The sequence below is a fragment of the Molothrus aeneus genome, chromosome 2, assembly GCF_037042795.1.
Source record: "Molothrus aeneus isolate 106 chromosome 2, BPBGC_Maene_1.0, whole genome shotgun sequence".
Classification (NCBI taxonomy): Eukaryota; Metazoa; Chordata; class Aves; order Passeriformes; family Icteridae; genus Molothrus; species Molothrus aeneus.
Window position 1 is genome coordinate 55,339,793 of NC_089647.1, and position 26,962 is coordinate 55,366,754.

A 26,962-nucleotide genomic window follows, 5' to 3' on the forward strand; every position below is an offset into this window, starting at 1 on the left:
CCTTGGCTTTCCTTTTCCCTGCATCAGGAATTGAAAACTGTTATGCTGCACAGCAACTACCTCGTTACTGATTTTCCTTACATGGTGGTTTGACAAAGGGGTGCCTCAGTACAAAAGAGACATCTGTAAACTGGAGGAGATTCAGAAAACAATAATAAAAATCACAATGCTCTTGGAAATCCCTGTAAGGCAATTTAGAGCCCAGCTACTAGCATGCTAGGACAGACCTCAAGTGAAATAAAAAGAAATTAACTTGTTAAGTATCTCTAAAGCAGGCATGTCAAAAGTATTATTTTCTGTATGCTGTATGTGCTTGTGTAAACAGCCTTTTCCACTTGGGGCTATGTCTCCATAATTATGTATTATTTGCAAGAAGAATGCAGAGCGTGAGGTGTGAATATGTTCCAAATGTGTCCGAACCCTGACCAGGCAAAGGCTGTGATTTTAGCTCACTTTAGGGAGAGGAGAACAATCCCATGTCTTTTGTTTATTCTTCTTGAGCTCTTTGTAACAATTGTACTTTTCACTGGAAGTGACTCACCTGGCAAAGAAGATAAGAAACCCAGATGAACCATTCAAGAAAAATATAGTGCTGGAAACTATTCTCCAAATTTAAGGCTTACAGTCCATCTGAAACCATACTCATATTCAGGCCCTTCAGGCTTCCCTAATTACTGAGAAGAGCTATCATTCTTTTCTAAATGTGGTGTCAGCACTTGTTACAAGCAATCAGCACAAAATTATTCAAAAACCTTCCTGTGACCTATAAACCTGCAATTTGATATGCCTCACCCAATTTTTATTCTGTAACAAGTGAATTTTTTGCATAGATTTTTATTGTAGAGACTCTTTAATCTACCAGGCAACACATAACAAGATCCCATGGCTGGAGGCTGAAGATAACAATGTTTCAGCTAGCAATAAGGTGCACATCTTAACAGCAATTAATTAAGCATTGAAATAAGTCCTGAGGGGGTATGACGAATTCATCACTTCTTGAAGTCTCTGAACTTCATCTTTCCAGACATCATGCTATACCTGAAATAAAAAGTGTGGTCTTGGTACCGGCATTATAGGGAGGAGCAGTGTTACAGTATTTCTTAACGTCAGGGAGAAGTAATTTTCCACATCAAAACCTCCAGGTTTTTCTTTTTTCTTTTTTTTTTTCTTTTTAACACACATAATGAAATTCATTCCTTCTCCAGTATCAACCAGTCTACTGCAGTGGAAATCAAGAGGCCACTGCCAACTTATACCACTAAATAAAGCCAAACTTTTAAAAACAGATATACAGCTAAATTTCAAGATGCCTACTGGGCTGTAGAGCAGAATTTTCAGTACACTGCCGCCTGCTCCTTATTTTTAGTGAAGTCTCTCTTTCACTGTCAAATCTTCCTTCTCTAGAATAATACATTGCTATTGAAATATTCAATGAGTCACTTTTAAATATCCCACAGGAACAACAGGACATTTATCTCATGCTGCAGAGCTGTATTTTAAAAATAATTATCTTAAAAAGAAAGCCCCATGCAACAACTGAGAAAAGCCCAAATGCCTTCTCCTTTCTGCTTCACAGAACTTTCTCTCCTTCTGCCTTTCTCTTTTCCTTTCTCATCCACTCTTCACCCACAGGGTTATGCTGAGGTGGCTACGAGGACGCTGGGCTGAGACGCTCTGTTTGCATTCCTCCATCGATTTGGGTTGGCTACTCTCCCCTGTGTAGGCTTGGCAATGTGAAAAAGTGACCTTGTGGCAAACTTGGGTGTGACCTTCTAGAACGGCAACAGCTCCCAGCATGATTGCCTGGTCTCCGAAATATTACTCCATGGAAAATTTGAGGCAGCTTATCCCATGTGTACTGACAAAGTTAGGTTTATTTTAGGGGAGGAGAATGCATCTGTGGAGTTATCACAGCAGGGCTAACTCACGGAGTTGCCACATCCTGGCTCCCCTGCCTGGAACTTGCCACGGAGCTCTACTCTGTGCCTTCTTTCTTTGTTAATGGTGGTGTGCCAAAGCCAGATGCTCGCTGTGAGACTTGGTGCTTCTGCTGCTGCAGCACCTCAGCAGCACCATCCATTGCTGCTGCTGCTCTGGCTGCCGTGGCTCTCTTGCTCTAGCTACTCCTTCAGCTCTGAAAAGGCAAAAGGAGCTTGGAGCTGTTCTTCAAAATATCACCTTCAAAATAGCTGTGATGCTATTCAACACTTGTAAGAAGTGGTTAAGAAGGTAACTGCTGGATCTTGCAGCACTGCGGCTTTTTGCACCATGAGTGCTACTGTCAGAAGACTTCAGGTGTGTGGATTCAAATATATCCATTTTGGGACCAAACTAAACCTCTGTTTTCCTAAGGATAACATCCTGTACAAGGATTTTGACAGTAAGATTCACAGCTGAGTCAGAGGTTCTTGCAAAAGGGTCCTGACGCACCAAGGAAAGTTACAGAGCCTGCACCACCAATCGTGAGCCAGACACAGCTCACAGAGCATCACTCTCTGTGACCCTGGGTGCTCCTCTGAACTGGGAGATATTCCCAGTTCAGGATATTAGATCCCTATATGGACTATTCCCTTAAGAGTTGGACTCAAAGATCCTTTTGAGTCCCTTCCAACTCAGGCTGTTCTGTGATTCCAATTTATTGGCTCTGCCCATGCAAGGAATGGACCCAAAAAAGCACAAACCATTGGCCTACCTTGTCAGTGAATTGTGTGCCCCACACTGTTCACAAGACTGGACTTATATTCTGTTTTTATCACCAACAACCAAGCCACCTCAGCCTGAGCTCCACAGCCCTGCCATGGTGACACTGGGGTTTTCAACTCTGCATGGGCTGGGCAAGGCTGGCCTTTGCAGGCACAGAGAGACCTTCCAAGCCTGGAAAGCTAGTTTGGAGGTGAGAGAGGACAGCATATATATTTCTGACAAATCAGGGTGACAAGGATCTTCCATGTTGTGCTGTATTTTGGACTAGAGGAACTTTTTCTCTGCTGAGGTGCTGTTATGCACACATACATGCCCTACTAGAGCAGAAATTGTTACATTTTGGATTTTTTTTCAGTCTCTGATGCTTCTGACAGCCTGAGGCTGGCACGCAGGTGCAAGAGTTCACTGGTTGTCATTGGTATGTCACACAAACAGTGCTTTGACCTGCTCCTTCCCACTCCCCAACCCACCCACATACACTGCTTTGCTCCTCATGGGAGCAAAACAACAGAGATGAAGCAGCTGTGAAATACACCTGCCCTCCATTTACACACTTCTAACTTGGCAATATAGATCAGTTATGCTGTAATATAAATACATTTCTTTCCTCTACCCACAGCTCTGGATCAATCAGCAGCATGAAACAGTAGGAGGGAAATGAAGTAGTAACGTGGGGGTAAAAAAGTAAGTTGATGTGGTAATCAGCCAACTAAACACCATTAGAACATATTGTCCTGCTCAGTGGCCGTACAGCTGCACTGGGCCATGACCAAATCTATTAATAGGCCATGCAGAGCTCTTTGTAGTTCTGTGAGCAATGCTCCTCAAACGCTGAGCCTTGAGTTCATTCTCTGTAAATGCAATAACCCCCTCGTGGTGTATAGTTAACAGTAGTCGACTCTTCAGCAAGGATAAAAAGTCTGACTCTAGTCTCTTCAGGCCAGAGGCAAAAATCCTGCTCTTCATTTTTTGCCCAGACCAGAAGGGGGAAATAATGCTGGGACCATAAATTTATTCTAATGTGGACAGGAGATTGCTTTATAGAGTATCTGGGTTGTTCTAGGCTTGATGGCAGAAGCCTAGAACAGTAGAGTAAAGATTGGGGTGGAAAATACACAGTTTGGTTTGTTGTTGCTGTGGAAAGGACCTGTTGCATCCCAGGATGTTGCATCCCATCCCCTGTTGCATCCCAGGTCCAGGGGACTGGGCTGTCACATGCCTGCAGTATCCTACACCCTGTGGACCAGGACACTCGCCATGTCACTCCATAATCTGGCTGCCATTTTAGGATTGTATGCCTCCTGCCAAGAAGCCTGCACACTTACACAAGAAACCCCTTAGTCCCTGTCTGTAACTTCACACTAACAAGCAGAGACTTCCAGCCTAAAAATTATTTCATTTTAGAAACATTTAAAGTTAAGGAAAATGATTTCTACCTCACACCCAAAAGACACAGGATGGCGGAACAGTGCAGATCAGATGCTCAGCAGGCTTAGAGAAGGTAACTCCATGTACCAAGGTACTGGGGAGCCATTACTCCATGAAAATATCTGTAACACCCTTGGGCTGCTCCAATCTCTTTCTCTGACCATAGACTGGTTTGTGGCTGGAGCCAAAACCCAGTGCTTCAGCTCTATGATTAATTATCATCTTCCCCATGATTGAGGAAGGGACTTGAGGTCCCTGGAGGCAGTGGATGCTTTCTGCAGGACATGACCCCAAAGAATTGGAGTCTGGGGAATGTCTGGAGTGCTGTCTGAAACTCAGGGGTGAAATCGTGCTTGGTGGGAAAGAGCAGCAGCAATGCAGGAGAGAAATGCTCGAGGGAGAGGGTGTACCCAGAGAACACTGGAGGAAGCATGTGTGAGGCAGCAGCTGAGGAAACAGGCAGCAGGGACATGGTAAGCACTTGGGAAACAAGCAAAGGTAAAGTGCTGTGATGGAAGGAGAGGTGAAATGAGGGCTTTGTCTGGAAACAGCCTGGGGAGAGCCCTGCATGAGGTCAGGGGCTGTGTGATTTGCACTGACTGTGCAAGTGCAGCCACTGCAAGCTGGGAAAGCCTGACTGCAGCTTCCGGGGCTTGGTGGGGCACCTCTCCAATTCAGAGTGGGGCTGCCACCTAAGTCATCTTGGGCTTGGCTGTGTGCATTTATTTATTGAACTGGATTGCCCAAGCCAGCAGTCGAGTCACCGCCGACAAGCGTCAGTAAGGCTTTCACACCTTCCAAGGCCTCCTCTCAGCCCACTGGCAGCAGCAGGGAGGGCTGGTTGGGGCAGGCACACAGCAGGCTTGCCAGCCCTGCCTGGGGCTCCTTCCCCAGTCAATGGAGCAACAGGGAGGGGGTGCAGCCTTCCGGCAATGATTCAGCCCACCAAGGAGCAGAACCACCTTCGTGAGGTGCATGTTCCCCTGCTCTGACTGTAGGAAGAGCCTAAAGCAAAGACAGACTGTAATTTAAGGATCCCAGCCAAAAAGTTCAGAGTTAGAGAGGATGAGTCTGGCTATCCATGCAGATAGACGATATGTGTAAAAGTCAGCGTGGCGTAGCAGAGTGAGAGAAGGTGAGTCATCTCAGAGAGCACCAGAGCTGACTGTACAATAAGCACCACTTCTTGTGTCATTATAAATGCACATGAAGTGGGAACTGTTGTGTTGGCTGTGTCTCCCAGTATTGCACATTTCAGTTAAGCTCTCCGGAACAACTGGCTGTTGGTATTAGTTTTAAGATAATGCCAGTGGGAAGTAGTGAATGACAAAGCACTGCTGGCAAGCAATCAAGCTGTGAAACAACCTCAGAGAAGCACAAGTTATAAATTCTTTACTATATTAATTTGACATTACAATTTAGAGATAAGGTTTTCCAGGAATCCAAGTGAACCAGCATTCAGTTTCATTCATAAGGTGCATCTGAAAAGAAGTCAGTAATATTTAATATTTGTATACTATTCTCCAACTTCTTTGTTGATGAAAAGCTAGGTCATTTCTGTTTCCAGGGCTAGACATACTATTTTGGCACATGCTCTTATGTTGTTATGATAAATCCAACACAGATACTCTCTAGTCATTTTGGACTGTAAAAATATTTCTGAAGGCAGCAGCAAGACTGCCTACAACCAAGTCAGGATGAGACTTCAAGGGCAGTTTTTGGTCCTTTCTTCACAGCTGTTTGTACTACTGAACAGTACATTCCCAATATAGTGGTTTCTTTCTGGCTTTTCTCCCATGCTTCCTACCACAGGTGCATTGCCAAGGCAGAAGTGTAGAAGCTACATCTCGCAGCAGCCAAGCAGCCTGTGCCTCTCTCAGCCAAAGCCCCATAGCAGCAGTCACCCCTCAGTCCCCAGGAGCAGGGACCTCTGCCCAACCAGGTGGCTGTGAGGGGTCTGTCAGGCCCCAGAGCTGATGCAGAGGGATGTGCATGGCCCAAAATGTGCTTCCTCCTACCACATGACCCATTACAGTGGTTGGTCCCTCAGCTGCCTTGCAAAAGCTTTCAGTGCAGGGGGGTGGAAATGCTTAAAGCTATGTGGGTGATCAATGGCAACGTGTCAGTGGGTGGGTCAGGGAACACAATGGAGTAAGCAGCAAGCATCAGGCACCGGATACCATGGAGAGCACATGGGCAGCAGAATGAGGGAGAGGATTTGAGTTTGTCACACCTTTTGCCTCTGTTCCACCTTCTTTTCCCTCCTTTTTTCCATTTTTCATTTGTTGGGATAATGCAAGTGGAAAAGGGCATCCAAACTCATCCATCATGCTATTCAGGACACTATTTTTAAAATAAAACCCACTATACTGGTGTTTATGCAGAGAACATACTGGATAAATATTTTATGCCATGGATTCAGTTTCTTATCAGGACCTGTATTAATAATAACTATATAGTTCCAATTGTTAGTGGGCTCCTCTCCCAATGAATGCTTTGTTTAAATGTATATTGAAGACTTGTTTTTACAATGGCTTTCTTCTCTTTAATAGGATTTGACATGTCGGCTGTGGTATAGCATGCGAGTGGTTTGTAAAAAGATTTAAAATACATTTCTGAATGGTGCTATATAAATACTGCATGCATTGAATTGCATTATTTTATTGTGAAACTGAAAGGTTTCCTGTTCTATACCATAATATGATTTGTTATTTTTCCAGCACACACATTAGCCTGCATTCAACTTCTGCACAAGGTAGAGGAACTCAAATTAAATTTACAAGCACACCTGAGCAAAGCTAGTTAGCTGTGGCCAGATCATGTTTCTGTGATTAAATAATGCTGGCTATTATAACACATTGCAAGAAAGTGCAGCTATAAATCCCTGTCTCGGTTTATTTCCAATGCTTCATTGTACTGTAGAAACTCTGCTATACTTTCTAGTAGGCAAAAGGCTAGATGGGGGACTGAGTCAGGCTGAGCAGATGTGTTAGATACTAACTTGGAGGAGATAAGAGTAACAATGCTGCTCTCCCCTGAGCCTTCCCCTCAAGGACATTCCCATGCTACACAAACATTAATAAATTGATCTTCATTGCATCCAACCACAGACTTTATTAGCTGAGGAAATTGGTTCCCAGAAAAATTTAGCTTTTTGCTCAAGGCCAGAGAGTAGGTCCACAGTAAGGAGAAAGAGCTGGAGACCTTCACTTATTTCCAGTTAATGTTTAATGTTACACTAGCGTGTAACAGGGTATGCTGAAGGCTGGGTCACATTGTCAGAAATGGAGGGGAATGGTTTTGCACCCTACAGCAAGACCCTGCTGACCATGTTGGTCACCACCAAGTACCCCTGGGGACCTGTTAGGGTAGCAGGTCCTGAGGGATTGAGGGACCATCTCTTGCCTGCCTCTGAAGATAAAAGTCCATGGCTCCACCACTGTCCTCACTGGGACATGTCAGGAGGGCTCATCTCAAGGGCTCAGGAGCTTCTCTTGGGGTTCATATCTACCCAGCTCAGGGAACAGAGCTGAGGAGGTCCTGGCCCTACAGTCATCCAGGTCACACTGCAGCTTTCCTTTTGATGGAAACAAGGGTGACAGAGCTAAATGGGAGGCTGGTGCATACCCAGCTCTGAGCTGAAATACACAACACATGGCCAGGACAGACATCTGAGGCTGGGGACACTAAAGCAGCTGAGCTCTGTCCAGAGTTCAAGGTTTTTACAGGTGGCTCTGACAGTTTTGCATTTTATTAAGATTTCTCATTTACCAGTCATTTACATTGTTGCCAAAATTTGACCACTGGGAGTAAAGTTTTCCAGTCCAGGTGTTTGCCTGAGGCTGAATTACTTTAGATAGAGAGAAAAACTTTGTGTAGTTGTTCCTCATGGCCAAGACTTAGATTGAGGGAAAAGATTGGTTTGTAAAAAAATGATATGACTAACCCTTTGAGACTCTCCAGTGCTCTGTAAATGAAAAGATAATTGTATGAGAGAAAGGAAAACAGACCTTGACCAAAACAGAATTGGACCATATGGGCACAACTTAAATTGATGGTTACTGTGGGAAGAGTGATGGAGGGCCTGGGTGAGGTGGGCTGACACAGGCAGTATACCATGATTTAAAGTGGGAGAATGGGCCAAACACCAGACTTCACAGAACTGGACTGAATTTTTGAGACTGGGGAAAGTTTGCAGTGAGCCAACTGCTAGGGTGTGAGGCAGAAGGTACAAGGGTAACCATTTAAAGTTTTGCCCCCAAGAGAAAACACTAATCTATAGCCTGGACTGGGCTGGTTCCTAAATTTCACCAGTCCACTGCTGTCAGTGTTTACGTGAGAAACCACTGCTGACAGCATGTTTTATCTCCCACATAGTGTAAGAGCCAGCTCTCACTCCACAGGTGTGGTCTTTTAGCTGCCTTGGCAAATCTCAGCATCATGGTGTTTACCCTGCTGATAAGTCATGTGGATGTCATGCAACAGTACTTAACTCCCTTTAATTTTGTCTTTAATTGCACACACGTACTTGGGGTTTCTTCATGTATTCAAAGTCCTTCAGCCTCATCCTGTGCACTAGAAAAACACGTCTCAGCTGGCAAGCACCTATTTCAATCTGTTATTTTCCACTATATTCCTGATTTATACCATGCTCTTTGAATCCTGAAATATTTTCTTCATGGGATTTTCTATAGTGCTTGCCACTGCAGAACAAGAACTCCCCAGCCATTAGCTGGTTCATTTTAGCAGAACTTTTCTGTGATGAGATATCATGATACTGTCATTTGGCAAATGGGCATCTAAGTCAGCACTGCAGCTGCCAAGCCTGAACCCACTGGGGCTTGATTTCTCAGAGCACTTACTGTACAACACGAGGGTGTGAATCACTGAAGCATCTCTCTGCCTGTCTCAGCTGAGACTGGGAGCTCAGCATTTCTGCACACCAAACCACTGGGCTTGGAAGGTAGGCACCTGGAAAGTAAAAGGACACAATTAGGACCCACCTACTGGATGAACAGTATTTCCCAACTCTCTGGAACAAAGGGTTATATCCAAGGATGTAATTTTGTACTTTTTTGTGTCCCACAGTCCTGTTCCTTGTTCCCTTCTAGCTTTTGGAATAACATGAAGAAGAGGTGCTGCCATAGCCACAAAGTGGGTCTAATTTGTGTACTGAAGGAAGGAGCTGTGTGGGAAAATACTGCCTGATCAGACAACCCAAAACATGTCTGCATAATTCTTGTATGTATGGGAGATGCATTAAGGTATCAAAGGTAATTTTAAATTAGTGTTTTCTAACATTTGTGTGCCTGTTCTGCCAAGCTTATTAGTATTCCTTCAAAGAGGGAGTTTGATTTGTTTTGGAATAAAGCTTATTTATTCTAATTACACATAGGAAATAGCTAGCTCTATTTTTCTTACTAAATATTTTTGCAAATAATAAGGGTGCCCTTCTCTCAACATTCCTCTCCAACTTGGGTTCAGCATTTGAAGATGATAAATGGGCATCAAGCTCAGCATTTCTACCACCTCCTACCTGCTTTGACTCTTGTTTCATTAGAATTTCAGCAATGTGCTGGTTCATGGCAGATAACCTCCTCTCCCTCTCCAGAGTGCCTGTGAGTGTGTAGGGGGTGAGGGAATGGGTGCATTTCTCATCTCCTCAGCATTTATTACATTCCTCTTTCTCTACCTCCTCTGCAGCAATAAATCAATGCTACTTGTTATTGTCTACTCCTTGGGCAGCGTCTTGGGGGGAGAGGCAGACTCTCCTGACTATAATGCCATGTGTTTTATCAAATGCTAAAACAGAGCTAAAGACCCAAAGTAAGCCAGTCTTGTTTTTGCAGCTTTTGAGGGGAAGGATCCTATCCAAGTCCTGCCAGCTGCATCACCCATCAAGAGGCTTTGTCACACAGGTTGCAGTTACCAGCCCCAGCCTTAAGTTGCCTGCACAAGCAGAAGGGGACACTGTGTCACTGGAGCAATGTTTCTGGTTTTACTCTGGGCAAGAAAATTTAAAGTTTCTGGTGCTGATTTTTTCCTGCCAGCAGGCAGCTCCATGACTGGGATGCTGGATGAACCTTTCCTGCATGTGTGTTGAGATGGGTTCATGCTCCTTGCACTTCTGCCACTTGTTAATGGCAGAAATATGCTCTAGAAATACATTGTGGGTGAAGTAAAATACAACCTGATTACTGTTTACTCTATCAAGACCAGAAGCACACTGGTACCTGGAGAAACTGTAGATGTGGCACTTAGGGACACGGTTTAGTGGTGGATTTGGCAACCTGAATGATTCTGTGATTGTAAATGAAAAGCATCTTCATAGTGGGACTGTGGCTTGCAGCAATTCCCTGGGGAAACTTTACCCAGAAAGCCTCTGCCTTTTTGTTTTGTTGCCTGCTTTCTAATCACAGCAAACTGTTTTCCTTCACACAGGCTTCCTGAATTTCTCCTGGAATAAAAGGCCTTCCCACAAACCTGACCCAACAACCGTACACTAGATGTTCACTCCCCTCTCCCTTCTGAGAACACCCTGAAGAGATGGGCTGGAGAAATGATCATGAAAGAAATCGGTGTGGTGGAGGAGTGGGTGAGAAAGGCAGGCACATGACTTCCAGAACAGAGATGTTTGGCTGATCCAAGCCCAGAAGCACAAAAAAATACTGACACACCTGCATAGGAATCCAGGACCAATTTACACGGGCAGGTTTAAGCTGGGGTTGCAACTGGGATTTTTTTATCCTTCACCCCTTCCAATGTTAACTGAGGTAACTCATATGGGAGCCTTCAATGCAGAAGTTATTGAAGGGGTTTGCAGGCAGATTCTCAGGGTTGAAGTGCCAAAAAAGGCCCCCTGACACATTAGCATGTTTTTATTGTGGCTTTGTAAATATATTTTGCATTTTCTTTCTGCAGTAGCAAAAGGTGTACAGTTAGATCCCCCCCAAGCAAGAAGTGTACTTTATCCAGCCTCAGTTTGTCAGCAATGGCATTGGTAAAAGCATGCACACACATGCACTTCTTTGTGTCTTCCCTAAACGTTGACTATTTTTTTATTAAAGTGGCTGCCTAAAGCTACCAACAAATCAACAAAATGTTCTGGGTATGAAAAAACCCCATCAACTCCAATTCAACTCAGATTCCTTCTCCTGCTCTGATTTAACCATTTCTTCCTGCCCCTACCCTGGTTTTCAAGGGCACATGCTGGGGTCAGGATGCTTTTTTCAGACCTTTCAAGGGAAGATGATGTCCTTGCATGAGACTTCACTCAGTCATAGCCCCCTCTGCCAGGGGCACTGTGAGGGCAAACCCACAGCCCGTGCTGCAGAGAGGCAGGCCTGACATGCAGAAAGGACCCATCTCTTTCATGCTGCTTTTCAAGGCTCCAAAATCTATTGATGATAAGCAGGCAAAAAAGTATTACATGCAGAAAGGGGAGGGGTTGCTTTCTGTTCACTTCTTTGTTCTCCTTTCCTAAAAAATATCTCCCCAGCCTTCAGGCAATTGTCAGGGTGTGGACTCACATGATGATAGACCTCAGATGGGTTTGCAAATACAGCACAGACTTTGAGGGAGATCTCTGTTTCAAGAGCTCTCCTTGCCCCGTGGCATGGTGGGAGGGGGTAGAAAAAGGGACAATTTTATTTCATTTTTAATAATTAGTTTACTTCAGATAATTCCATATTGCCATAGTCATGAGAGAGTAGTGAGTCTCGTTCAACAGGTGGACTTTCTCTGCACACTCTCTGCTAACACTGGACACTAGTTTGCCAGTTTCCTCTGTAGAGATTATTTAGATCTTGTAGTGCTGACCAAACATCCTTAATGTGGACAAAAGGATTTCAGGGTTTATGCAATCAAATACTGTAGGAATATCCAGCAGTGTGAATGCAGGCAACAGCCTAGAGCAGACCATTCATCACTGTCACTAGGCACTGTTTCTGTTTCACATGCTAGTTAGATGCTGAACTGGAAGATGTCCAGGATCTTGCAGAACTGAGATGGAGATAGGACCAGCCCTTCTCAAGGGCTTTTATCATGTTCAAGGTAGAGCAAGATCAGATACTGGGTTATATTGAGAGAATTTGCTTGCATAAAGCAACAATTAAATAATGATAAGCTTTAGGTGGAGGTTTAATGTCTCTTCTGGAGGAAAGCATGGATGACCTCATGTTTTGGCTTTTTTTTTTTTTCCCTAGAAAAAACAGAAAGCAAGAATGACAATGGAGAATTCCATTAAAGACTTTCTTCTGATTCTGTTGTGTAGAAGGGGTGGGAGGTGGAGAGTATTGACTTGCTGGTCAAAAAGGAGCCTGTAAGGAGCCTTCTTTCCTGAAATGTCACATTGGATAGAGATAGTTTTCTGCAAGAAGCAGGCTGAGAAGGATGGGTAATAAAGATGTTCAAGACTGACAAGACTACCCATGGCTCAGAATAAGGCAGGAAGTGTAATTAAGGAATCCTTTGACTGAACCTATGTGGATAGCTTTCAGAATTAATAGGTTAGGACAGGGTATATAAAAATGAGCATGTTTTAAACCATCAAGCAAGGAACCTGGGTCTATAGCAGCTTTTTAATCTTGTTTTCAATTCATGTTTTTTTGTCTTCTTTAAGGAGAATAAATTCTGATTGCTTGGTAAATACTAAATTGCATCTCTTAAATAAGGTATGGCTTCTTTAAACACATTCTGTTCTTTTTGTTAATGTTAGCTACGAGCAGAAGAGGTCCTAGAGGATAAACAGCATGGGAGGCTCCTGATTTAAATGGTATATATTTGCTTGGAAACATAGCTTTAATAGTTTTTTTCAGAGCAGGAAATGGTAAATGATCCACTCATCTCTTGTTGTTGTTGTTGTTGTTGTTATTTTTGTGTTTATGTTGGATTCTACTCCCACAGAAAGTGGAATTAAATGAAAAGTGAAATACATCTATTTTACAAGGATGCATTTGTGAAAATGATGCAGTTGAATTGACCTGATTGCTTAGGTTTTCAAGATTTTAGATGAATACAGCTGATCCTCTGGCCCCAGAGTCTAGAAGTGGGGAAAAAGTCCTCCTGGTTCTCTAACTCTCAGATATTCTCAGCCTAAAGTGAATAAGATGGCAGACCGAGCTTTATCCCTCTGCCCAATGCCCGAGGTGAGTTTATCTGGGTGCAGATGAGCTGTGCCCTGGGTGCAGACCTGAGCTGGCTCATGCAGCACGACTGATGGGTTCAGGTGCAGTGTCATGTGAAGGCAGCTTTAGGATTTGAAGGTCAGGGAAGGTTCAGGAGGTGGATGGTCCTGTTTGCACAGAAGTGAGCTTAAGCTCATAAACCCAGCCTGTTTCCCTGCACAGCTGCCCAGGTGGCTGGTGCCATATGTTTTGAGGTGTGTCTTCTTCTAGAAGACACACTCTGGCTAGCAGCTTTTACTATTATTATTATACAAAATGTCCTTGTTGCAATACCACATATACTATGGAGGACACTTGAGCTGAATAAACAAAGCAAACAGTTTTGTTTCAAAAACTAGTTGAGCAGAGACATGAATTCTCCTTAGTCCACGACTTTCACAAATTCAGTTTTCTACCTTTTCTCAAAATTGGTAATTCAACTTAGAGTGCTTAGTACAAAATAAATTTCTTTCAATATAACTCAATTGTATGATTAAATGTTGTAAATCCTGGCCTTAACATGTGTTCATCACAACTTTAAATATTCTCATTTTTGAAATAAGTCGAATTCTAATTTAAAGGAAAAAATTTCAATTTGTGCTTCCGTGCTTCCCCCCCCCACCCTTTTTTTTTTTTCACACAGGCAGATTATGCATGGGCAGGATTTTCTATGTCTGCCCATGTTTTATGTCACTAACAACTCTTATTCTTCTGACTTCTTTAATTTTTGGTTATCATGAAAACCATGGAGTTCTGTAAGAATGGATTTATATGGAAACTAGGAAAAATAAAAGGAAAATAAAACAAAAATGAAAGAAATAATAAAAAAAATGAAGGGCCAGAATATTCTGTGCTTGCTTCCTAAACACCATACGACCATTAGAATCCACGTATCTTTCACTAATGATCCTTTACTAGAGGGAATGTCTGATTATCTGGTACTTTTCTGACACGTCCTTTCTCTCCCCCTTTCCCTTCACTGGCTAGAGGGATTGGTGATGGTCAGAAATACTGCAAACATAAATTACTCCAGCTTCCCTCAGGAAATGGAAATAAAAGCACACCGATTCAAACATTTTGAACTCTCTTTAAAGTCTTACAGAACTAGTGGAAGGTTTGAGGTGGAGTTTCTTAACCTGTCTAAATCAGGACTCTCTTCCTTGACATGAATCAGGAAAGGAAAAATTCAATGTTTTACCAATTTGTGCAGGACTTTGATGATAATTTGCCAAGAGACATTTAAGTGGTACAACATGAAATAACAGAAACTAAAATTAATGGAGTTGGAATGGGATTGCATTGTGCAGGGCCCTCACATATGGTTACAATTTGGTGTTTCCTCTGTATCTGACAGGATCCTTACAGAAAGAATGCTTCTGAGGAACTGCTACTGCACCCACCATGAAAGCATGGAGAAGAAAACCTCACCCCACAGTGTCTGTTCACCATTCTTCCTCCTCCCATGGTGACTCCTTGTGGGGTTTTTTGTGCTCAAAATTAATCACAAATCTGAGTTTGCTCTCATAAGCAATCTTGTCCTTTGCTCATGGTTTAAATCTCGAGGGCAGCACTGGAAGGTATCCCTGTTTGGAAGCAGTTGATAGGAACTCCATGAGCTCATCTAAGTTGCCAACACGCAGCACCATGAACCACCTGAGATGCTGTGAGACAGCTGAGGTGCTCAGGCTGATCTGGCAGATGTGGCACAGCACCTACAGGAGGCACATGTCCGCCTGGAGAGGCAGCCAGAGGCCAACCACTCCACTGCAGGACAGCTCCAGGTTTTCAGAAGATACAGCACACCCTTGGTGTCTCCAGATGAGCCAGGTGCCTGAGCTCCCAGTGTGGCCAGCTGAAACCCAGACAGGGCAGTCAGCAGCATCTGAAAGCTGCGCATGGAACCAAATGCTGGGGTGCAACCCAGTCGCATCAACACAGGTATCAATTTTCTTTTGAGATATTCTCTCGTATTTCAAGTATTCACACAGGCTGGCAAACACGATTTGGAACTACTAATAGTATCTAGGAGGAGCAGTTAGACACTAGGTAGGATGCTCAAGACAACCAGAACCTCTGTTTTGGCAAGCAAACTTCAAAGTCTAAAGAGAGGCTCACGCTCTGTGGAATGAACAACAGATGATTCAAGTTTAGAACCAGCCCAAAAGCAAAAAGCTCCAACTTGGCTCCTCCTGTGTTAGGCTATGATGGTGCCTCAGCACACAGCATGAATGTGGAGCTTGTGCGTCACAATGCTCACGAGCCAACCTCTTGCCAAGCTCTCTCCTCACCTTGTAGACACAAGCTACACCTCCAGTCAGCCTGTGGCAACCACTGACCAAAGTGGAATGCCAGGTAAACAGAGTGTGCCACGTTGACACAAACCTGGCCAGATACAACCCTCTCTGAAATGCTGAACTTATGCCCAAGTATTAATCTGCCTTTCATTTCACTATTTCCATTGCTCATAATTACTACCATTGGCACAAACAGTGAGTTATCCTCCTTGCTCAAGCCTGCAATGAGTCTGACTTTTTCATAGCTATGCTTAATTGTTGCCAGGGTTCCCTGTAGGAGCATTAGCGTGCTTAATATTACATGGCTTGAGAAAATTAAATGATCAATATCAGGTTAAGAGCACTCAGTTGTTCTTTCTTGGCTTTTGTAATTGCTTGTGTGATGGGAAAATAATTACTATGTTGAGTTTATTGTTATTCTCATTGTCCTCAGTTGGTGATTTTGTTGTTCAGCTACGGACATGTCTGATTTAAAATGTCTATAATATTGCTGTCTTAGAAGGAAATAGAAAGGAAAGGGGAAGGGAAAGGAAGTAGGAAAATTAAAGGCTGATCTAAGATTAACATAGTGTTTACTCTGGCTCCTGGCAAGGTCTGTTTGTAAAGGGAGACTCCCAAAGCAAAAATCATCTCGAGTGAATTTGTTTAAAGTGACACTGCCAACTTCAATATCACACTTCAGGATTTTTGGTTTTTACTCCACGATAAGTAACACCCAAACCAATTATACCCCAGTAATCCCATTGGAACACCTCAGGTTACAGTTGTGAGAATAGAGAAAAAGCATTAATCTCTATTTTTGGGGTAGTTTTTACTGCAATTCCTAGCATGCTACTTTCATATTCCGTGTTGGAAAGGACTTACAAGGATCATCGAGTCCAGCTCCTAAATGAGTGGTCTGATACAGGGACTGAACCCTTAATCTTGGCATTATTAGCGCTATGTTCTAATAGCACAGTCCTAACCAAGTGAGCTAATCCATGATCCCCAACTTGTATGGAAAGCTTACACATAAAAAGGATCATGTGGATTTGGGCCATGCCCAGATCTTCTGTAATTTCTTAATAGGTCTCCTTCCTGTTGTTTATGTAGTTTTGTGATAGAGTAAGAGGAGAGAAAAAAATGCCACCCATGATTTTTGAAAAAAGATTTTTGAAACCAACAGGGGAAATAGAAAACCAGAAATCCTCATGAGTCCTGTGCAGGGAGGGTTCAGGGTCCTTGCTTTCAGCCACGCAGAGAGAAAACAGTCCCTAGTGAAAAGATGCCTACTGTCTCCAGAAGCCAGTGGGAGTGGGCTGATAAAGAGATCCCTTTAACTGTGGTGCTCATGAGTCACTGGTGTCAGCGTTAAGACACCCTGGGAGAAAGAAGGAAACAAAACTGGTTATTCACTGCCTTTGTTTAGCTGCCTTCAGAGGTTTCAAGAAACCTGAATACAGAGACACTGTGGCATATGCCAACTGTTGACTCCATCAAATAATAAAGCAATCCCAGTGGGTATTAAGAAGCGTGGAATCATTCTAATGAGTCTGGCAAAATCTCATTAGGATGAACAGCAGGTGATGACAAAATATTTGCTCTGTATGCAAATGACTTGTTTCCTTCTCTGTCTGCACGTGGTTGCACGAGTGCTCAGAACAGGAGCTGTCACATAATTACTTACTGGAGTAAAGCACTGCATATGTGGTGGTTGCACTTCAAATATATCAGTGGAAAAATGGGAAAAATTATAGAAAGGAGAGCTGCCTGTATCACCAAACTCTTGCACAATAGAGGGCTTTGCTGGGCACCCAGACAGTCCAGCTGTCTTTCCAAAAATGCTTTCAAAGTAAGGACATTTGGCCTGCAAGTTGTCAAAACTTCTCCAAGAGCTGTGAGTATAGAAAACATCATGGAAGAAGGGCAGGGGGTATGCTGAATACTGAGAATAAGGCAAAACATGGCAGTTCCTGTTGACAGAGGTAGGTTACCTGCACAGACCCGGGCCTGACCTGACCTGCTAGTTCAAAAGGCAACTCCACTAATCAACCCTGAACCAGCTAGCTGCAGGCTCAGATGTTGCACAGTAAATCACTGCTTTGTCCCCTTCAGCTGTTTTAACATCAGACTCTGTAGCCCTGGTATCTGTTCTGTTCCTGATGGTGTTTCTGGCATAGTACACTTCCATTCTCTCCAGTGTATCATTAATAATGCTTCGCACATTTGTTTTTAATCACTTTGGTATTTATTTATTGCTGCAGTCCTGTTCCTACTCCTCATACATGTCAGAGGCAAAATTCCTGTGTGGGGGAAGTGGAAGTCCCCCAAGAGCCTCATTCTTCTGTGCACACTGGTGGAGAGGAGGACAGGGCAGTTGAGTCAAAGGACACTCCAGATTAAATAACCCAAGCTACACAAACAAAAGTGTTCCTGCAGATCTTCTCTCCAGTGCCTGGCAGTCAGAAACCTTCACTATATACTCTCTGCCCATGTAATTGTGGTTTTCTCTCAAAAAAAAGGAGTCAGGAATGCATTTGAAGCCTTCCTTCTAAAAACACCTTAAAGATCCCCAGGGCCATGCAAAAATTCCAGGACGGAAAGGCAAAGGACTGTGTGTATGATGACCCTATGCTCTCACCATGCTCATTGGTTCTTACCTGGAGACAGCTGGCTACAGACTGCCCATCAGACAGGGAATTAAGTAAGCTGATTACGAGAAAGAATCATTTGCTTTCCTGCTGAAGTCCTATAGAGATGGAGTAAAAACAGTACACTAAAGAGCAGAAATTTGCCCCCCTTGCCATCCAGCAACTTGCAGCCAAAATCTTACGGAAGTCAGAGAAAGGGGACAAGTCCCTTAAAATTTCCCTTCCACAAAACAAATTAAAAAAAAATTAAAAAATAGTTATATGAGGCTTTGTATTCCAAGGACATTTAAATTAGTTATTATGTGATTTTAATAATAGTGACTATTTTAAATTGTTAACACTGTTAGATGCTGCTAATAGGAATTTTTTAGTCTGTAGATCTTCATGAAAAATGCTTTTCATACAAGTGGTTTGTCATGGTAAAGTCAATGTTATCATTTCTTCTTTCCTAAGTTTGAGAAGTCTGTAAGGGTCACCAGGTATTAGATCATCAAGTGAACTGGGAAGCAATGCCTAGTTCTCCTGATTCCCAGAGCAGCAGCTTGTGAGCACAGGGGCACTGTGGCTCACTGTGCCTTTGCTGTGGGTCTGGGACTTACAGAGCTACCAGAGCTCCTTCTGAGGCTGGAGGCTTTAGGAGTAAGTTGGATAAACATCATTTTGGGTAGCATGGGGTATGTTTGACTCTCTGGGCATGAGGACTGGCAACACCATCTCTTGAGACCCAGACCTGTAGCCTAGGATTTGATGGCAGTATCCTACAGAGTATTCATCTTAGATTTAATAATTGCATTAAATTGAGGCCTGCAGTGGAAGTGGTGCCAAAATGAGAGCAGGCCAAGAGCTACATGAAGCTCTGGGAGGCGGGCTGGGAGGGGTTTGCAGGGCAGTGCAGCTCGTTCTCACGGCTGGTTATGCATGTGAGGGAACACGCTCCAACCCAAACCCACAGCAGAGCACAGGGGGTCACAGTAGGCTGGTTCTGCTTAGCAGCTTTTGCTGACCAGCAAAAGCAATGGAAATCCCAAGCCCTCAAAAAGCAGTGGGTCTTAAGCAACCACTTTTGCTTTTCTTTTCTATTTTTTTGCTACCTGATTAGCCAAACAACCGAGTGTTTGTTCAGTGTGGGACTGACTGCAGTAAGAAAACTGGACAGCAATGGCAGTGATTCATTTCAGGCCTGAAATGTCATCAGATGTTAGCAGTGGTCTGTATCAGCTGACCAAAGGTCATGCACATGCTGATCCCAAATACTTATTGCTCTGAAAAAAAATCCCATGGAGCTCTCCCATATTCAGGAGAGGTCAGAATGCTCCAGGTTTGGCTCCCTCTACCCAAAACAGTCCTCCACCATGCCCAAGAGGCTTTGTGTCCTCACACTCACGCACTAATAGCATGCCCCCAGGCTGTGCTGTGTCTTTGTGAGCATTCTGGAAAAACATCCCTTAGGTGAGTGAGGCACAGCTGTCAGGGTATTTCACACGCTTCCCACTGGAAAAGACAACAAACAGAAAGAAGCATTTTTCTCTCAGAATCACAGGAAAACTACATGTTGCTCAGATGAGATCTAAGACCAAGCATCCTAGACAGGAGAGCACAAGCCCTAAAGAAGGGGCAGGAGTCAGTTTGTGCTGCTTGGCCTTGACAGTGGCCCTTGCCTTCTCTTCTTTAGCAGTAGAGAATGGAATGTTATAGAAAATACAAGGGCAGCTTACTCATGCAGAGGCATCTAGTGCAATCTGAGATGCCAAAACATGTCCTGTATGGCTTTCACCTCTTTCTTCCAAAGGGATATGTTTCATTTAAGACCCCTGTGGTATTTGTCAGGCTGACCAGACCTCTTGGGTACTCCCAGGGATCTGAAACAGCACTACAAGTTCCTGTTTAAAGAATGAGACCCCCAAGCTGCAAGGTGTTCCTGTTGCTCAAGGTCTCATTTGAGTTTTTGCAGCCTGAACTGAGCTCTGTGCTTTTGCTGCTGAGTGAGTTTGCAATTAGCAGCAGCAAGCACTATATGTTCCCTGCAGTCTCAGAGGTGTCTGTAGAGCAGGCCCACCTTGAACTGATAAATACCTCGAGACAGTCTTCTTGTTCCCATAGGTCACTGGTAGTACTGCTCTCCTAAAAGCCCTTTGAAAATTAAAATAGTTTAATTAAAAGTAATTAAATTAACACAAGGGTCAAAGTAAAAAGAGACTGTAGTGGGCAGCTTTTCTCATGGGTTTGGAGTGGGTAGAGAGATCCTATACAATCATGTCATTCTCATAAAAATAATTCCTATTAAAGGTGGGGAAGGAGAGAGCTACCCTGTGATTTCTTTGCCCTTGGCCTGTTCCCTCTGAGACACCAGAGCATTTTGCTTTTCCCTTCCTTATCCTCCAGTCCCAGCCTGTAAATTCCTGACCTGCTGTTCTCATCCCTACCTACCCTTTCTGACACGTCTTCAGCATTTATCTCAGAGTTTGCTCCATCCTACCTCTGCTGTATCACTGCCTCCCAAACCACTGTAACTTTGTTCTTCCATTCACTTCCTACTCTTTCCACCTGCCCCTCTAACCTTGGCTGTCCCAGACCCTCAAAGTCAGCCTTCCTGTATTCTGCAGCTCCCTGAGGTCCATCTCTCTATGAAATCCACCCTATACCTATCCTTGAAGGACATCACTCCTGCTCTTCCCTTGGCCAAAGTAGATAAGTGCATGTTCCCCTTCATCTTTCCCCTACTCAGGGATAGAAATCCACCCATCCAGACCTACAGAAAAATAGAATATGTTGGGGTAGAAAATGGAGACCCTAATCTGGGGATGAGAAGCTACATCAAGATATAGTTGTTTGTTTAGATAAGCTTCTAGGAAGTCTGGACCATGTTGGAGCATATCCACAGCCATTTCTGTGGACAAACTGTGCTTCTACCACTCATTTGGTGTTTATTGGTAGCAAAATGTAAGTCACGAATTGCTCCAGAGCAGGCAAGAAAAGGTCTTAAGAAGAAAACAGCAGCTAAGTTAATGGATACAATTTCCAAACATTTTCGTCTCCCAGTTTTCAACATTGTGCTGAGTTTGCTCTCCAAACGCCTGACTGACAAACGTCCTTTCACTTTTACTTAAAGTAGCTCAGAAGGCAGATTATTATTATTTCCTGTTTTTCCTCTTTCTCTTTGTCTTTGCATAATAAATCAAAGTGGTAACCACTGGCTTACCTAGGTATTCTTGTGAACTTTGGAAACAAGATTCATCCTGTCTTTCAGCCCGTGCTGAGGCATTTAAACCAGCAGCCTAGATACCCTCACTAATCACTTTGCCTGAGGCTGAAGCACCCCTACATGTGTCTCACTTCTCCCATACCCAAACCTACCAGAGGCCAAATGTACAAACTGCATTTTGTTCACCCTCCAAGCTGCTTCTCCTCAGCAGATCCAGAACTCCCTGTGAGCTGGCCCACAGTGGCCTTTATGCCTTATAGGTGTCAATCCTTTTTGACACCTCTGCTTTGCAGGTGCTTGGGATTTTCAGAAGCAGATGTATCTCTCCAGCTACGCTGGTTAGCAGGGACAGACCAAGAGGAAATCAGGAACCTGAAGGCATTGTTATCCTTGCAAAGGCTGCTCTGTACCTCCTAGTGTGTGCACAAGGTTTTTCCCTGAGCTGTGTATGCCCACAGTTTCATTACAACAAACCTTGCTGGGAAGTCATAGGATTATCTTTATTTCCTGAACAATACAGATGCAGACAAGTCTTTGAAGCCTTTTTGTTCAATTTAACTTAATGAAAATTTGAGCCTTCATCTTGGTGTAGAGTTAAAATGTTCCTACTTGAGCTAAGAGAATATCTTCTATATTTTTTTTATCCACTGATTTCCCCTGTCTCCAGAGAAGACACAGAAAATCAAACAGTTTGCTCTGTACTTGCTAACCTTACACTACCACACAGTTTTTAGTAACGTTGGGAACAATAACTTACGAGGTTGTGTCCTGTAAGGGAGCAGTATAACTCCAAATCTTGCGTAAATGAAACTTTCGCAAACTTCAGCAAGACTTTTTTCCTGCCAATTATGGAAGAACAAAGCATCTACTCTTTCATATTTAAAAAATCACCTCATCCTGGAATCTCAAGTCTAAGGTGTTTTTACTTCAAGGTGAAAAAGAACTTCATGGTTATGATAGCAGAATATCAGATTACTGACTCTGTACAACAGTCCTCTGTTTGGCTTCTGTCTACTTCTTAACAACATTTAGTAAAAAGCTGAATGCCTTCCAGAGACACCTTTAATTTACATGCTAAGAATGTTTATGCCTCTCAAGTGGTCAAATTAAATTGTATCAAATGAACTGTATGGGCTTGACATAGGTTCTAAGGCCCTGTTTAAACTGTTGTGTGTTCATGAAACAATTAAAGCTGAATAAAAAGTACCAAAAGAATTTCAGAGAGGATTAGTTCAAATGTTTAACTGAATTAATGTCTGCCACGGTTGGTTTCCATGGGCATTCATTTGATCTGGCAAAAATGCTCTTTCCTAATCATTTAGCCAAAGTCTGATTGTAAGTCACATCTGTTCTGTTGGGGAAGGTAAACAAGGATTCTGCCTCCTGATCACTTGTAACTGAACAGCTCTATATCACACCTCTTGCACAGCAGGTGTCCAGCAGCCAAGGTACTCAAGAAAACTTTGGATTTTTACTGATGGTACATTATTTGGCGGTCTCTTAAAAGTAGTAATTCTGTGTGCATTGACTGTTTTTACAGACCACAACAGCTGGGGCTCAAACACCTCAACTTCAGACTTTGCAAACAAGGCATGACTGGAGTCATGGCATCTCTGGGTGAACAGTTTGACATTTCAACAGGTTTTGATGTCAACAGAGATAAGCAAGTCTTCCAACATGGTCTGCTGAACTGATTCATCTTTCCACACAGACCCTATCTTCACTATCTTTACTTCCCAGTCTTCAGAAAAGCCTTGAGGATATGAGGTAGGAGTATGGGAGTATTTAAATGAAGAGGAAAAGGACTGTTTATGATGGTGTTACACAATAGAGTAAATAGCCCTCATCCTATACTCACTGAAATTGTAAACCTGAAACACAAAATTAAGGTGTAGAGAGCTTAGAATATTTTGTTTACCCCTGCTTTAAATAACAATATTGCATAGGTTATTACTGCTGTTGTAATTAGCAACCAGTATCCCAAACTGCCTAGAGAGGTGCTCTCTCCCAGTTTTCGATATGATCCCCAAAGGACCTCAGATGGAAACATTTTTTTGATAACCTGATATGAAGGGTGCTCATACAGATCTTATACAGATCATATAACTTTGACACTTGCTCATCAATTTTGTCTGTGAGATCTTAGCAGTCTTAACCAGTGCCCTTCCAAAGGTGGACAGAAGTTCTAAGTAAAGCCCAATAATTTATTAACATTTACTGCTTTTGGTTGTGCAACAAAATAGATCTTTTCTTCATGCTTTTGATAAGGGAATAGGTTATTGTCAAACTACAGGGCAACTGGCTGGACTACTACAGTCACAGGATGACTTTATAACCTCTTCAGCACTACTTAGGGTTATTATCTTTATTTATCCATTCAGTAATGTTTTAACAGATATTGCCAGTGCATGTCTCGAGAGGGACCTGCTAAGCATAAACAGTAAATATTGATCCTCCTGTCTCTTCCCTGGGCACACCTGCCAACGCACCCCTAGTCTTCAGACCTGAGATCTGATACTCCTCTCTGGCACTGCACTTAAATATCACAAAAAGAAACTACTACAACTGGTGATCTTTGCACTGTACTTAACAACATCGGGAAGTAATCATGGCTAATTGCTATGGCTGTAATTCCAAACCTGGCAGCTGGCAGGGAACCAGAGGCCTCAGTCACATTTGCTGAATGTCTCTCTAACACGCTCCACCAGATAGTTTGCAGCAGTGCTCTCCAAAGCCTTGCCCTTTGACTACTTGCATTTCTCCAGTACTTAGGTAGTTGCTGCCAAGGCTGTTCTCCTCTAGAGTAATTATTTGTGCACTATAATTTCTTGGAAGCCCAGCTGGCAAATGCTGCTTTCATGCAGGCTGGGTTACATCTATCTAGAGAAATGTTGGCAGTGTAAAGCTTTTAGGGGCACCTAGAGGGAATGAATAAACACTGGTTATAAAGAAAAAACTGGTGCCATCTTCTCCCACTCAGGTAACTCCTGTTGACTTCAATGGGAGTGTGACAATTTTCACAGCCACTCCATTTGCTTTTGTGGAAATAGTTTCTTTCATATTAACAATAATTCAAAATGACAACCCCCAGAGGTCTGAGGGAGCCAGAGAACTGAAAACACTGATGATGGAGTGTGGATACATTCCCATGATAGTCAGGAGAACGGGTCAGTTGACATTTAACAACAGTCTGTACATCCCAGCAGTGGGTGCCTGAGGTAAGATGAGTTAGGTAGCATTTTCTGAATGGCTTTGGTATTATGGGATCAGTTCTCATCTCAGAATCCAGTTTAGAGAAAGTACCACCAAGACAATTAATTTTAGTAGAAACCTGTGTGCCAGAGAAACCTGTGTGTAGAAACATGCACTTCTCTCTGACAGAGATGTTGTACCTTGGGAAATGCAGCACTTCAAGAAAGAGTACTTGTGCTTCCTGGGATGACATTTCCCTTGAAAATAAGCAGTTGACTACATCCTGAAAAGTTCTCACTCCAGCAGGAGCACCCAGGTAACTTCAGAAAGCCCTGCATCACCTTTAAAAGGAACAAACACTGAAAGATGGAAAGCATTTCTGATAAAACAGTGGGTCTAGGAAGGTCTCCATTCTGGGCCACCAAAATTTGGAAAAGAGCAAAATGCATAACTAATCTTCCAGTGTCTGGGCAAATGAACAACAGCGTGGTAAAATAAATCCAGTAGCAGCTCTGGGACAGTAGATAAAATCTGACTAGAGACCAAAGAGTGCCTTGAAGGAGCACTGGTTTGTTTTGAAAGGACTGCTAAACTAATGTTGGCACTTGAACTAGAGTTGTAAAAAAAAATGTGAAATTGCTGCTCATTTTGCTAGCAAAGACATGGAATCCTGCAGACATTGCCATATATCACATCCTGTAGTTTTCTGGTTTTAAAAGTAGCACATTTCATAGTACCACAGGGCTGTGACCAGAGCTGTGTAGAGACCAAGCTGAGAACTGAATTTGCCTATGGGTTCAAGATATCACTGGAGGGTTTCACCAAGAGCCTTTAGCTGTGGTGGCTCTCCCAGTTTCTCCAGTGTGTGCACTGCATGAACCTGGTTTGCCTCTAGACTTGTCCAGACACATTTGGGGTGCAGGCACCTGGTCAGGGTACGGTGCCTGAGTCATCCCTTCCCAACCCCTGCTCCTGTTGTGGAGTCTGCATGTGCAGCACCCGAGGCAGCAGTGAGGTAACACAAGGCGCAAGGGGCTGTAGATAAGGCTTGGGCACTTGATCCTGTGTCAGAGCCTTTCACTCCAAGACCTGCATAAGGCAGGTGGCATATACCTCCCTTCAGGCTGTTCTGCTGATGCTCCAAAACCAGTGGAGTGTACGTGACTGCAGAAGAGGTTAAACTGGTGCAACCAACCCAGCACAATGAGAACACTTAGAGGAGAATTCAGCAGGATGCATTTTTCTTTCCTTAAGGTGTCATCTAGGAGATTAAACTGATCTAATGACCCTCTCTTACAGACCATGGCTATTCAAAGATATGTACATCAGTTCTGCATTTGACTCTGTGGCATGCAAAACACCACTTGTATTCTAGCTGGGCTGGCACAGGCAAATATGATGGCCTCTGCTGACTGGAACTGAAATGTAGTCTCCCCCCCCTCCCCAAGAGTTGCCCTAGGCTCCTTCATAGTTAAAGATCAAACACTACTGGTTTTAAGGGTAGCAAAGCTCCTTTCTCAGGCTTAATATATTGTTTTGTATTTGTACTGACATTCCTTCCTTCCAAACTCAGTCCCAGGCACCAGTATTAGAAGATGCTTATGGTACCAAGATTTGTATTTAATCATAGCACAATACATAGGGCTGGGGCAGACTGAATTTGTGATTGTTTTCACAGGCTCTGGAGCATCTGTAATGAATAGGATGCTAAAAGGAAACTAAGTCAACAATAAATGCTTGAGATTTATGGTTTTTTTCAGGAGCATGGAGAAAGCAAGTAAGAAAGGAGAATGTCTGGGTGATTACAGTTCACCCAGCTCTATTCAGGATCTTCACATGGCTGTGAAGAGCAAAGCACAGTGCACTCCTGTGTTGGACCAACTAGGCTGGGCTTTGACAGTGAAATTGAAAAAGACTAGAAGACTTCAAGATAAATAAGACAGCAGGAAAAAGTAATGAAGAAATTAAACTGACCTTCTTTAGAAAAGGGTGAGACAGGATAAACAGGGAGAGATCTTGTTTTGCTTTCATCCTGGAAAAAATAACATTTCTTCCTTTCCAGTTCAGCACAGTTGACTGATTTGGAAACAAATCTGTTTTCTCTGGAAAGATTTATTTGCCCAATGACTTTTTTTTTCTTTTTTTTCTTTTTTTTTTTTTTTTGGCAAAAAGCAATAGGTTGAAAGAACAAGGCTTGTCTTGTTAGTAGGTTTAAAGGGCTCAGTAATTAACTGGTACATTTGGAGGCATGGCATGCAGGATACTTGCTGCAACCTACTTTATTACAGTGTCACAGGGAAGTGCTGTGAAATGGGCAAGAACTTTATAAAAACACTGTTTATTTCTCAG

At 43.2% G+C, this 26,962-nt stretch overlaps 1 long non-coding RNA gene across 1 annotated transcript; it reads right to left on the minus strand.

The window, feature by feature from the left end:
• Positions 1-818: 818 nt before the first annotated feature.
• On the minus strand, positions 819-26,683 carry LOC136570980 (uncharacterized). Its single transcript, XR_010785586.1, has 3 exons — positions 26,588-26,683; positions 8,994-9,102; positions 819-1,038 (listed from the first exon to the last, which is right to left on the minus strand). It is a non-coding gene; the product is annotated as an uncharacterized lncRNA (long non-coding RNA).
• Between the last annotated feature and the right edge of the window lie 279 nt (positions 26,684-26,962).